The following is a 12,437-nucleotide window of genomic DNA, read 5'->3' on the forward strand; positions in this document are numbered from 1 at the left end:
GAACAGTGCAGAGACACACACCAGCTGCACATTGAGACAGTGAGAATTCATTCAGAGCCTGGAGCTCGCTCTCAACCAACATGGGGTCTCCACACTGAAATGTGAACTATTGGAATTTACATAAAATGGGGAAAATGCAATTTCTCATAAAATTACCATCTTTTTGCTGGACATAACAAATGTTAGTACAGAACCCTCAAGTTGAAATGTAATCGCTTGTTATTCTCTCGCTGTGCTACGTATTTCGCTGGATTATACTCTCATAACTTTTATCAGTTAATTATCGTTTACACAATGTAATTCAATAATTTGCTTGCAAAGGTGGAAACATCTTATTGCACAGTTTGTTTGCCTTTTCTTTTTTATATTTGATGTAGCCTTAGCACAAAAGTACATGTCTTGTTTACTGAACAGCATTGACCAACTGTCTGTGGGGCGTTTGCACATTGTCGCCGTGTCTGCGTGGGTTTTCTCCGGGTGCTACGATTTCCTCCCACAGTCCAAAGATATGCAGGTTAGGTGAATTGGCCATGCTAAATTGCCCATAGTGTCAGGGGTGAATTGAGGATAGGGGAATGGGTCTGGGTGGCTTACTGTTCGGACGGTCAATGTGGACTTGTTGGGCCAAAGGGCCTGTTTCCACACTGTATGTAATCTAAAAAAAAAGTGACCTGTTTATCGGGATTCAAGGGTCAGGCACAGTATGTATTTTCCATGGGCTAAGAAACAGAAGACCGTGACTGTGGAGACTGATGAGGAATAAAGTTACATCCCCCAAGTCCCCAGTGTCTTCTTGACAGACAGAATAAAATCAAATGTAGATAAAGTAACCGAATATATTCGGATGAAGGAATTGCAAATGACAGTGTAAATAAAACAGGATAATTTGAAATGGAATGGCTGAACAATGATTGATCAGTGTGTGTGTGTGCCTGTGTGTGTGTGTGTGTCTATCTGTGTGTGTGTGAGTGCGTGTGTGTCTGTGTGTGTCTGTGCGTGAGTGAGTGTGTGTGTCTGTGTGTGTGAGTGCGTGTGTGTGTGTCTCTGTGTGTGAGAGTATGTTTGGGTGTTTGCATGTGTGTCTCTATGTGTGAGTGCGCGTCTGTGTGTGTGGGTGTCTGTGCGTGTGTCTGTGTGTGTGAGGGTGTCTGTGTATGTGTCTGTGTGTGTGAGTGAGTGTGTCTGTGTTGTGGGTGTGTGTGAAAGTGTGTGTGTGTACATGTGTGCGTGCAGATACATAAGACTGTTCGTATGTGTGTACCATATTCAGAATGAACAAGAGAGACATATTTAAACAAAAATGATGCATGTGATGTACAAAATTTATAAAACGTTAACATGTTATTTAGTCTTCAGCTGAGATGTTCTGTTCCCCTTCTTTCAACGTACACTCTGCCTCCTGCCTCTTCCGTTCATTCAGCCATTCAGGATCGATCTGCACCTCTAAGTAATTATAAAGAAGTAGGTTGAATTCTTATCAGGATGTATGTTATAAATTCCTGCTTCTTGTGTTCCAATTTATTTCTGTTAATCAATTTTCTACCGGGAAACATATACATTGGCCTGCTGGTTTCTGTCAACAGCTGTTGCCAGTCATATTGATGGAGATAAAGTTCTGGTATCAGACCCACATTTCAACATATTAATCTGTTGCACAGACACTGTACAAAGGACCACAACACACAGGAATTGTCAAACCAAGTACAGAAGTACATCTATATCTATCAGTCATGTAGACTTCTCTATTTTTATATCTCCATGTCTATATTCTCTCTCTCTCTCTCTCTCTCTGTCTCGCGATTTCTATTTTAATCTAATTGATACATCGTCCAATCGTTCTTTCTGTCTCATGCCTCAGACTTCCTTCCTTCTGTTTACATCTATTGACCACATTTGGATGTGATGTCTTATAATTGAGTAATCGAACTACAAGGCATAAGGGAGCAGATGGCCAGAGTTAGTTGGAAGGGAAGCTGAGCACGGGAAGATGGTGAAGCAGCAATGACAGGAGTTTCTGGGGATAATTCAGCAGCACATCAGAAATTCATCCCAAATAAGAAGAACAATATTCAGCAGAAGATAGGTCAGCCACGAGTGATAACGAATTCAGGGAAAGCATAAAAACAAAAGAAAATACACACAATGTGATGAAGATTATTGGGAATCCAAAGGATTACGAAGTCTACAAATTCGAGCAAGGATAACTAATAACAGCAAATGGAAGGAGAGGGTGAAATATGATATCACGCTTCTTAATCGTGTAAAAGAATATGGAAAGCGATTTTTAGATATATAACAAGGAAGACAGAGAGTAAAAAACAAACAAAGGACTGTTGGAAAATGAGGCTTGAGTAGTTATGGGAAGCAATGGAATGGCAGAGGAATTGAATAGATACTTTACATCAGTCTTCACGGTGGAAGACACCAGTAAAATGCCAGAACTTCAAGACAGTCAGAGTATAGACGTGAGTATACTGACCTTAGTAAGGAGAAGGTGCTAGGGAAGGTGAAGTTGAATCATTCAGCGAGACGAGTTGGACAACAGCTCATAGTTCTAAAGAGATATCGAAGGTTATTGTGGAGGCATTGCTGGTGATCTTTCAGGAAACTTTGGAGTGAGGGAGGACTGGTAAATATAACCTCCCCGTTTAAGGAGAGAGGGTCACAGAAGACAGGAAATTATAGAAAGACTTATTGGATCTTTGGGTTTATGAAGAAATGTGTGGCGTATAAGTACGAGGAAGTTGTGAAGTATATTGGAAATGGTGTGATTAAGCTACAGCAGAACAAGAGTTACGTTTACAATGCCATTGCGAACAGCAGTGATGAAAGTACGGTTAAAACAAAGGAAATCAGTTCGAAGCAGACAGGAGCATTAGTGACAAAAAGACTGTTTCCTAGATCCTGCAGTGAGACTGATGAGATAAGCTTGTCAGTAAACAGACAACAAGGAATGCATAAAAAGCACAATAAAATATGTTGCTGATAAGGTTTCAACGTGCAACGAAGTAGCCAATACACATGAAGCTGAAAAAGCAAACCAAGTGAGCCAGCATATTAGGAACAGGAAAGCCAACGTTTCAGGCTGAAAGACTTCATCAGGATTGGGGTGAGGGAAGGGGAGCCGGGAAGTAAATAGAGGGAGTGGCGTGGGGCTGGTGGAAAGGTAGGTGGAATGGCGATAGGGGGATGCAGGCAGGGAATTATTGTGATTGGTCAATGGGAAGGGTGAGACAGATAGACGAATGGAAAGATGGACAGCTTTGGTCAGGTCAGGGAAGGGGACATGGGGTAAGGCTGTGGATAGAGAAAGTTTGAAGCCAGTGAAATCAATATTGACACCATTGAGCTGTAAGGTTTCTAGCTGAAATGTTAAATTGTGTTCCTGAGGTTCTGTTTGGCTTCACTCTAAAAGTGGAGGAGGCCAAAGATGGACCTGTTGCTGGATGAGCAAGGGGAGGGGAATGATTGAAATGGATGGCAATTGGAATGCTGAGTTTGTTAAAGCGTGCAGAGAGCAGATGCTTCATGAATATGTGCCTGAGTCTCCCTTTGGTCTCCACAACATAGGGGAGACCACGTTGGGAGTTGGAGACGAACTCGGTTGGTCATGATCAGGCTCTGTGTGGAATATTAGTGCTCTGCACGAAGCAAACAACTCGACATTCCAGTTAGCATTCATTTTAATTTCAACTCCCACTCGCCCGGCGACATGCTCATCGTTAGCCTGTCCACTGTCAGAGGAACACCACCTGAGAGTTTACCTTTGAAACTGATAGCCCAATGGCCTCAATATTGACTGAGGCCGCTTCGAAAGCCATCCACCCACAGCGTTATCCCATGTCCCTTTTCCCTGACCCGACACACCTGTATCTGCTTCATTCTTCCCACTGACCAATCACAGTAGCCTCATACCTGCATGTACCTACCACCACCATACCTACCCGCCACCCTTCCATACCCCATAACTCCATTTCTGGGCTCCCCTCCCCCTCACCCGTCCTGACGAAAGGTCCAAGATCAAAATATTGCCTTTGCTGCTCCTCTGATTCTGTCTGGTCTGCTGTGTTTATTAACTCTGGTCTCCCGCACCTGTTGTACTTCCTCTCTCCAAGCTGTGGAACTAGGTGGTCCACATATAAGAAGTAATAAATTTGGACATTTAAGACCATAAGACCATAAGACATAGGAATGGAAGTAAGGCCATTCGGCCCATCGAGTCCACTCCGCCATTCAATCATGGCTGATGCGCATTTCAGCTCCACTTACCAGCATTCTCCCCGTAGCCCTTAATTCCTCTAGACAACAAGAACCTATCAATCTCGGCCTTGAAGACATTTAGCGTCCCGGCTTCCACTGCACTCCGTGGCAATGAATTCCACAGGCCCACCACTCTCTGGCTGAAGAAATGTCTCCGCATTTCTGTTCTGAAATGACCCCCTCTAATTCTAAGGCTGTGTCCACGGGTCCTAGTCTCCTCGCCTAACAGAAACAATTTCCTAGCATCCACCTTTTCAAAGCCATGTATTAATTTGTATGTCTCTATTAGATCTCCCCTTAATCTTCTACACTCCAACGAATACAATCCCAGTATCCTCAGCCGTTCCTCATATGCTAGACCTGTCATTCCAGGGATCATCCGTGTGAATCTCCGCTGGACACGTTCCAGTGCCAGTATGTCCTTCCTGAGGTGTGGGGACCAAAACTGGACACAGTACTCCAAATGGGGCCTAATCAGTGCTTTATAAAGTCTTAGTAGTACATCTCTGCTTTTATATTCCAACCCTCTTGAGATAAGAGACAACATTGCATTCGCTTTCTTAATCACAGACTCAACCTGCATGTTTACCTTTAGAGAATCCTCGACTAGCACTCCCAGATCCCTTTGTGCTTTGGCTTTATTAATTTTCTCACCATTTAGAAAGTAGTCCATGCTTTTATTCTTTTTGCCAAAGTGCAAGACCTCGCACTTTCTCACGTTAAATTCCATCAGCCATTTCCTGGACCACTCTCCCAACCTGTCTAGATCCTTCTGTAGCCTCCCCACTTCCTCAGTACTACCTGCCTGTCCACCTAACTTCGTATCATCGGCAAACTTTGCGAGAATGCCCCCGGTTCCCTCATCCAAATCATTAATATATAATGTGAACAGCTGTGGCCCCAGCACCGAACCCTGCGGGACACCGCTCGTCACCGGCTGCCATTCTGAAAAAGAACCTTTTATCCCAACTCTCTGCCTTCTGTTAGACAGCAAATCCTCAATCCATCCCAGCAGCTCACCTCGAACACCATGGGCCCTCACCTTGCTCAGCAGCCTCCCGTGTGGCACCTTATCAAAGGCCTTTTTAAAGGCTAGATAGACCACATCCACTGGGTTTCCCTGGTCTAACCTACTTGTTACCTCTTCAAAAAATTCCAACAGGTTTGTCAGGCATGAGCTCCCTTTACTAAATCCATGTTGACTTGTTCTAATCAGACTCTGCTCTTCCAAGAATTTAGAAACCTCATCCTTAATGATGGATTCTAGAATTTTACCAACAACCGAGGTTAAGCTGATTGGCCTATAATTTTTCATCTTTTGCCTTGATCCTTTCTTGAACAAGGGGGTTACTACAGCCATCTTCCAATCATCCGGGACCTTTCCTGACTCCAGTGACTCTTGAAAGATCTCAACCAATGCCTCTGCTATTTCCTCAGCAACCTCTCTCAGAACAAAGATCACGGACACATTCGTTATTTCACCTTCCAGATGAAGCAGCATTTCACTTGTACTCTTTCAATCCAGTCTCCTGTCATTGCTACCCACAATGCAGTCTCCTTTACATTGGGGAGACCAAACATAAACTGGTTTGAGGAACACTCCAACCCTGTCTGTGGGAATAACCCTGACCTTCTCATTGCTTTCCATTTCAATAAAGTACCTTGCTGGCATGCTAACATTTCAGTCCTGGGCTGCTGTAATGCTCCAATGAAGCACAACTCAAACTCGAGTAACATCTCACTTTAGACCTTGGTACGTTCTATCCTGAAGGAGTTTTTATTCAATTCCATACTTCCACAGCCTGACCGCATTATGGCTGTTCTCCATTTTTCACACACTCTTTCTCCTGGTCTCCCAATGAACGTACCCTGTTTGTGAATCGTTTGTCTTGCACTTAATTAAAGAACCAATTTCACCCCTTCACAATCTAATTAATACCCATTTTGCATTTGATTCTCTTTTACCAGAAATAAAAGTCAATTTGTCAGGGGCATTGCTCCTCCACACCATCTTGTTTCCAAACACCGCTCCTCTACCTCGGTCAAGGGAGTTAAAAGCCCATTTTCCAATCCTTTAATATTCTGAAGAGGAGTCACACTGGACTTGAAACGCTAACTGTGTTTCTCTCTCTCCGCAGATGCTGCCAGATCTGCTGTGTTTCTCCAGAAATGATAAAAAGCACATTTTCAATTAAACAAATGACTCTGGATGCTTGAAATCTGAAACGAGAACAAAAAAAAACTGTGAGCCTTGAAGAGTGGTCACTGCACCCAAATGATTAAGTCTGCTTTCACTCCACTGATGCTGCCAGACCTGCTTAATTTCTCTCGCAATTTCTGCTTTTCACCACGTTTCAAAGACATGTGTCAACTTGGCTCAATCGCCCTGTTCAACCTAGAGCGCATATACCGGGAAGTGAAAGATAACACAAGATGCACAATTTCCGTGTCTCTGAAATAACATAAAGCTGGCATTACTGAAACTAAAGAGTTCTTACTGTTAGCCAGGGAGAGAAACAGAGGGACACGCATTCACTCTAAACACAGAAGGTAGCAGATACTGGAAAGGAAAGGATTCAGATGATTATGTTAAAGGGTGTTGGGCAATGAGACAAACTGTAAATGTGATACCATGGAGAGACCCTCATTAGAATGAGAATATAAAATTGGAAGTGTGCCATATCAGAAACCAGAGTAGATCACTGAGTACATGGCTGATTGGTGAGTGGGACTTGGTGTGAACTGGGGGAGAGGCAGCAGGACTTTATTGGAGATATTGCAGCTCAAACTGCGTGTTCCATGTGATGCTGTATACCACAACAGCAACAAAAGAAAAATTATATTCAACCATAATCTGTAACTTTTTGCCTGGGATTATCCCTCAGTCTACCATTACCAATAAGCGAATCTATGCTTCAGCGACGAGTGTGGTGAACATGCCAGGGCAGAACTATGTGTACCTAAAACTGATGGCAAACCATAGAGCTACCACACTTGACTGTTTACATTCCAAACAGCAGAACTACCATCTGATAGGGAGGGCGGAATGATTGCAAGACCAACAGATCAGCTCGAAGCTCTACAGTCCTGCCAGATCCAATCGTTAATGTATTAAACAACTCACTGCAGGAGACGACCCAACACATGTCCCCCTCCTTAATAATGGAACAGCCCTACACATCAGTGCAAAAGACAAGCATGTAATTAACTGCGACATACTCAGGCAGAAGTATTGAGTTATGATCTATCTCACCTCGTCAGGATGCCCACAGAATTACAGATAGCAGTTTTCAAACAATCTGATTCGCTCTATGTGACATGAAGAAACATCTGAACAGGGTAGATATGACAAAGGCAATGTACAACAAGCCGTGTCCCTGGGGAAGCTGTTTCATTCCTTTTCCAACTCTGACATCTATATGGCAATATGGAAAATTACTCAGCTATGATAAGTCTCTTAAGAGGAGAATAATTACAGTATGACCAACATCACCCCCTCAGTTCCATAATGACAGTCAAATTGTTGGGAGTTCTTTTTGACAGAGTTGTCAAGCAGCACAGAAACAAACTGCTCAGTGTGGTTTGTGACAGGTTACCATGTGGAGATGGAAATGTCACTAGATTTCTAATCCAGACCAGGCTAATGCTCTGGAAGCTGGTGGAAGTTGATAACAATTAATAAAATATCGAGATCTAAAATCTTGAGTCAGTAATAATGACCTTGAAGCCAATGTCAATTATAAACACCAATTAGCTTCCATAATGTACTTTCAGGAAGTGAATCTCCCGTGTTTTCCTGGTCTGGCCTAAAAGTAACTCCAGACACACAGATATGTGATATACTCTTCAATGGTCTTTGAAATGGCCAAACAAGACACTCAATTGTATCAAACTGCTCCGAAGTCCTAAAGCATAAAACCAGTCAGAACACCGGGCATCAGCTTCTGCATCAGAAAAGGGAAACACTGGCCGTTTCAACACTGCAGAGACCTCCTTCCTAACATCTGAGAGCTTGTGACAACTTTGACAGTGCTTATCCACAGACTACATAGAAACTTTTGGAATGGAGTAGGTCATTCAACACAGTGAGCCTCCCACGTTCTCACTATCGCCGAGAATCTCCTCAATGCATTTCTCCTACAGCAGACTGAGATATATTGCAATTGATTCCGTCAACCAAATGTTTGAGGTGTTTGCGAACAGCTGAGACCCAAGGACATAATCCTGAGATACTCCACGAGCCTTCTTCTCCAATAAAAGGATCATTTTATTCCTGTTTTTCTGGTCCAGGTGCTTCTTTGCTGACCTGCTGTCTTTTTCAAATTTTCTCCTCCACTTTTCTTTTTGTAATTTACTGACCTAAAGCTGGACCCAGCGTTTGGAACTCAAGCTGAGCCCAATGCGGAGGAGAGTGAGTCCTTACTTTTCCGGAGCAAGCACATGACCTGGAATTGGCAGCTTCAACATCAGCAGAATCAACGTGAGTGAGATCGGGCCCAGTAGCAAAAGGTGATACCTGAAGATTGGAGACATGTTGTTGATTGTGTCCTGCACTGGTTGTGGTGAAGTGCATAGTGGAAGGCCATGATGGTAGCATCTATGAGGTGGGCCCAGCAGTAAGAGACATGTTTCTGACATTTGAATGGCCTGGCAGAAGAGACATTGAGCTGGTGGTGGAGGAGTATCTGCCAAGTGGCAAACATGGTGACTTAGGATCAGAAACATCGATGTTGCTGGGGTCTGGTGTAGATGGGGATGAAGCTGTCATGAAGGGGTTGGGTTGCAGGGGTGGTCGATAATGAGGAGCTGTCTCACAACCCATAAACTCTCATCAGGCTATATCCTCTGTTTATTCCACTGTCTTCAATTATTCATAATGGCACCTCTTTGTGGCAACAAGTGAAAGCATTTCACTGTATTTTATTGTATTTATCCTGGAAAGTACACCTGGTCATAAAATCAAAATCAAAAACTTTTACTCACTCTTTCCTGCCAGCTGTCCCATTCCGTAACCATGTCCAAATATTTGCCAAAATCCCATAAGATTTGATGTTGCACACTGGGTTTGGGACTTCAGCAAAAATCTTTCTGGAAATCCCCCTCGTAATCCTATCCTTGTGAATCATCTCTCCCTCAACCTCATCTGCTCCAAAGTAAACAACCCGAGCTTATCCAGCCTCTCTCCATAGCTGATATGCTCCATCCCAGGGAGCATCCCGGTGAATCTCCTCTGCAACCCTGCACTACAATCACATCCTTCCTGCAATATGGCTCCCAGAACTACGTACAGTGTTCCAACACAGCCAATGCATAGACTTGTATAGCTCTGACAATCGATACATCGGGGAACGAAGGCTCTGCCTACGGTTTCCTCTGCCTTATTAACTAACGTATTAACCTCAGTCAAAAAGTATATTGCTGGAAAAGCACAGCAGATCAGCCAGCATCCGAGCAGCAGGAAAGTCGACTTTTTGAGAATATGCTTTTCATCAGGAATGTGGCCACCAATCCTGATAAAAAGCTTATGATCAAAACATCGACTCTCCTGCTCTTGCATGCTGCTTGACTGACTGTGCTTTACAAGAACTACACTTCTTTATTCTGATCTCAAACATCTGCAGTCCTTATTTTTTCCCCTAAACTATAACCCTGTGCCGGCACATTCAGGGATTTGTGGAGGAACACTCTCACAGCTTCTTAGTGTGCTGGCATTCATTGTATACCCCCATTTTTAGTTCCTCCTTCCAAAGTGCATCACCACATGTTTATTAGGGTTACATTCCATCTGATTATCTGATCATTCCATCTGTATCTTCCTGTAACATAAGGTCTTCCTCCTCACTGCCAACCACCCGGCCAATATTGTCAAATACAAACTTAATTAGCACAGTCCCTCACCATCACCTCCTCTCCCCCCCCCCCCCCCGCCCCCCGCTAACACATTCACATTTGTACATCAGGGGACACTGGTCTCCAGTCACACAAATAGCCTTCCTCCACCACCCTCTGTCTCTTGCGAATAAGACAATGTTTGATGTAACTCACTAAGTTACCCTTGATATCATGGTTTTATGTTATCAGTTTCACATATGGGGCTCTGTCAAAGGGCTTGCTGAAAACCCATAAGAACAACATGCTCGAAAACAGACAATAACATTCACTTGGTATGACTTCCCTCCTATGATGTCATGCTGACTCCCCCTGATCAAACCTTGCCTCTGCAAATAGAGATAACTTTTCTCCTTTCTTATTTTCTCCAGTACTTGCCCTAACAGGGATCTAAAACTGACTGGTTAACAGTCAGTCTATTTTCACCATCCTTCCTGTAAAGTGGGACTATATTCGTTGTTCTCCTGTCATCTGGCAACTCCAACTTCCCTGTAGCCAGATTCGGCTTAAAAATTTGAGTCAGCGCCTTTTCTCCTTTGTCTCTAACAGCAGCCTGTAATACAACTTATCCAGGCCTGGCAATCAGTCCAATTTTATACCAGCCAAAGCCTCCAATCCCTGCTCCCATCTTATATCAGTCTGTTCAAGAGCTTCCCAACCCATCTTTTTGAATTCTGTCCCTGCATTCTCCTTCTCTGAGTAAAACAGAAATGGAGCTTTTATGTAACAATCGATCAATGTTCTGCAGCTTCATACACAGAGTGCTCCCTTGATCTCTAATGGGCCCTAGTTGTGCCCTGGTTATTTTGTTCTGATTGATATACGTGGACAACATCTTGGGATTCCCCCTAACCTTGCCTGGCAACTCTTCTCCGTCTCTCTGTGTGAACTTTCTTAGCTTCACTGCGATCTCATTTCATTTTGGCAATCGCTGGAGAACAGAAACTGAGTTTCACCATCAGTTAATCTTGCTCTAATAAGGTTAGCATGAAAGTAACTGTTTAGATTCTCTGTAATTTCCAAGTTCGCTGCAAGAAACTATCGTGTGTGGATATTCCCCATTCCACACGTGTCCTTACCTTCACTTTTCCATCAAGTACCGAGAGAAGCATTTGGTCATCTTAATGTTTCTTTTTCGTTTGCATTTTTAAAAATTATTTCATTATCAGTTCATTTGTCCTCAAATGTCTCTGAATCCATGGCTTACAACAATATCTGACAATTTCCTGAGCTGCTTCCTTTGATCTAATGCAATCCTTTAATTAATTTGTTCACTATTGTTAAGTCACCTTACCCCTTTGCTATTTGAGCTGTGGACAAGTGTATATTGTTCTTTATAAGGTGTTTATTTAAACAACAACCATTCCCTGTCTTCCAGTAAATCATTTTCATTTACTTCTCCAATTCACTGAAGCTAATTTTAGCCTCATACTCAGGTTTATAACCACAGTTTCAAAAATAACTGGTTTGCTTTCAGACGTTATATAAAATTCCATGTATTATAAATTCTATTCCCGAAACCTCCTTTTCAGCAGGGTTTTCAATTGGCTCTTCTGATAACATAATATCATTTTCAAAACAGCCTCACCTCGACCTCAGTACTCAACATACTGTTAAAGGAGACCATCTCAAATACCCTAATGAAATCCATTTTCCCAGCATTATTATTCACGTGGGTTACCACGGTTTAGATGTAGCTTGAAACTGTTCATTATTACTGTAGTACCCACAAACCTGGATATCTAATTTCCTGTTTTATATCATACCTAACTTTTGTATTGCAACTTTCACTTTGACATATGACTTCCATCAATCTTTGCTTCTCCTTGTTGTTTCTAAGCTTCACCTTATTAGATTCTGTGGAATCTGAGCTATGTGGCCTCTTGGAAGATTAATGGTAGATTCAGGTGAGATATTTGGTGAATCCTATTTGGACGTTGAGATAATCTCGTCACGTCATTCATTCTTCTCAAGTGTTATTATGAAATTTTCACCAGATCTCCCGTTATGCAGGTGGGGTAGAGAGGGACAATGATCTTTCAACGATGCTATGCATTCCCTCAGACAGCTGAGCGTACTCTAACCTGGCTGGGAACCTTACAGCAGACTGGTAAAGTGTTGCTGATGCTGTACAGGATCATAATCAGATCACATCTAGAGTAGTGTCCACAGATTTAGTCTCCTCACTGAAGAAAGGATATTGCGATATTGGAAGCAGATCAGAAATGGTTCCTTCAACTAATTCCTGCAATGATGCGGTTAACTTAGAAGGAAAGGATTATTAGGTT

The sequence above is a fragment of the Chiloscyllium punctatum genome, chromosome 31 (assembly GCF_047496795.1).
Source record: "Chiloscyllium punctatum isolate Juve2018m chromosome 31, sChiPun1.3, whole genome shotgun sequence".
In the NCBI taxonomy this organism is placed as follows: Eukaryota; Metazoa; Chordata; class Chondrichthyes; order Orectolobiformes; family Hemiscylliidae; genus Chiloscyllium; species Chiloscyllium punctatum.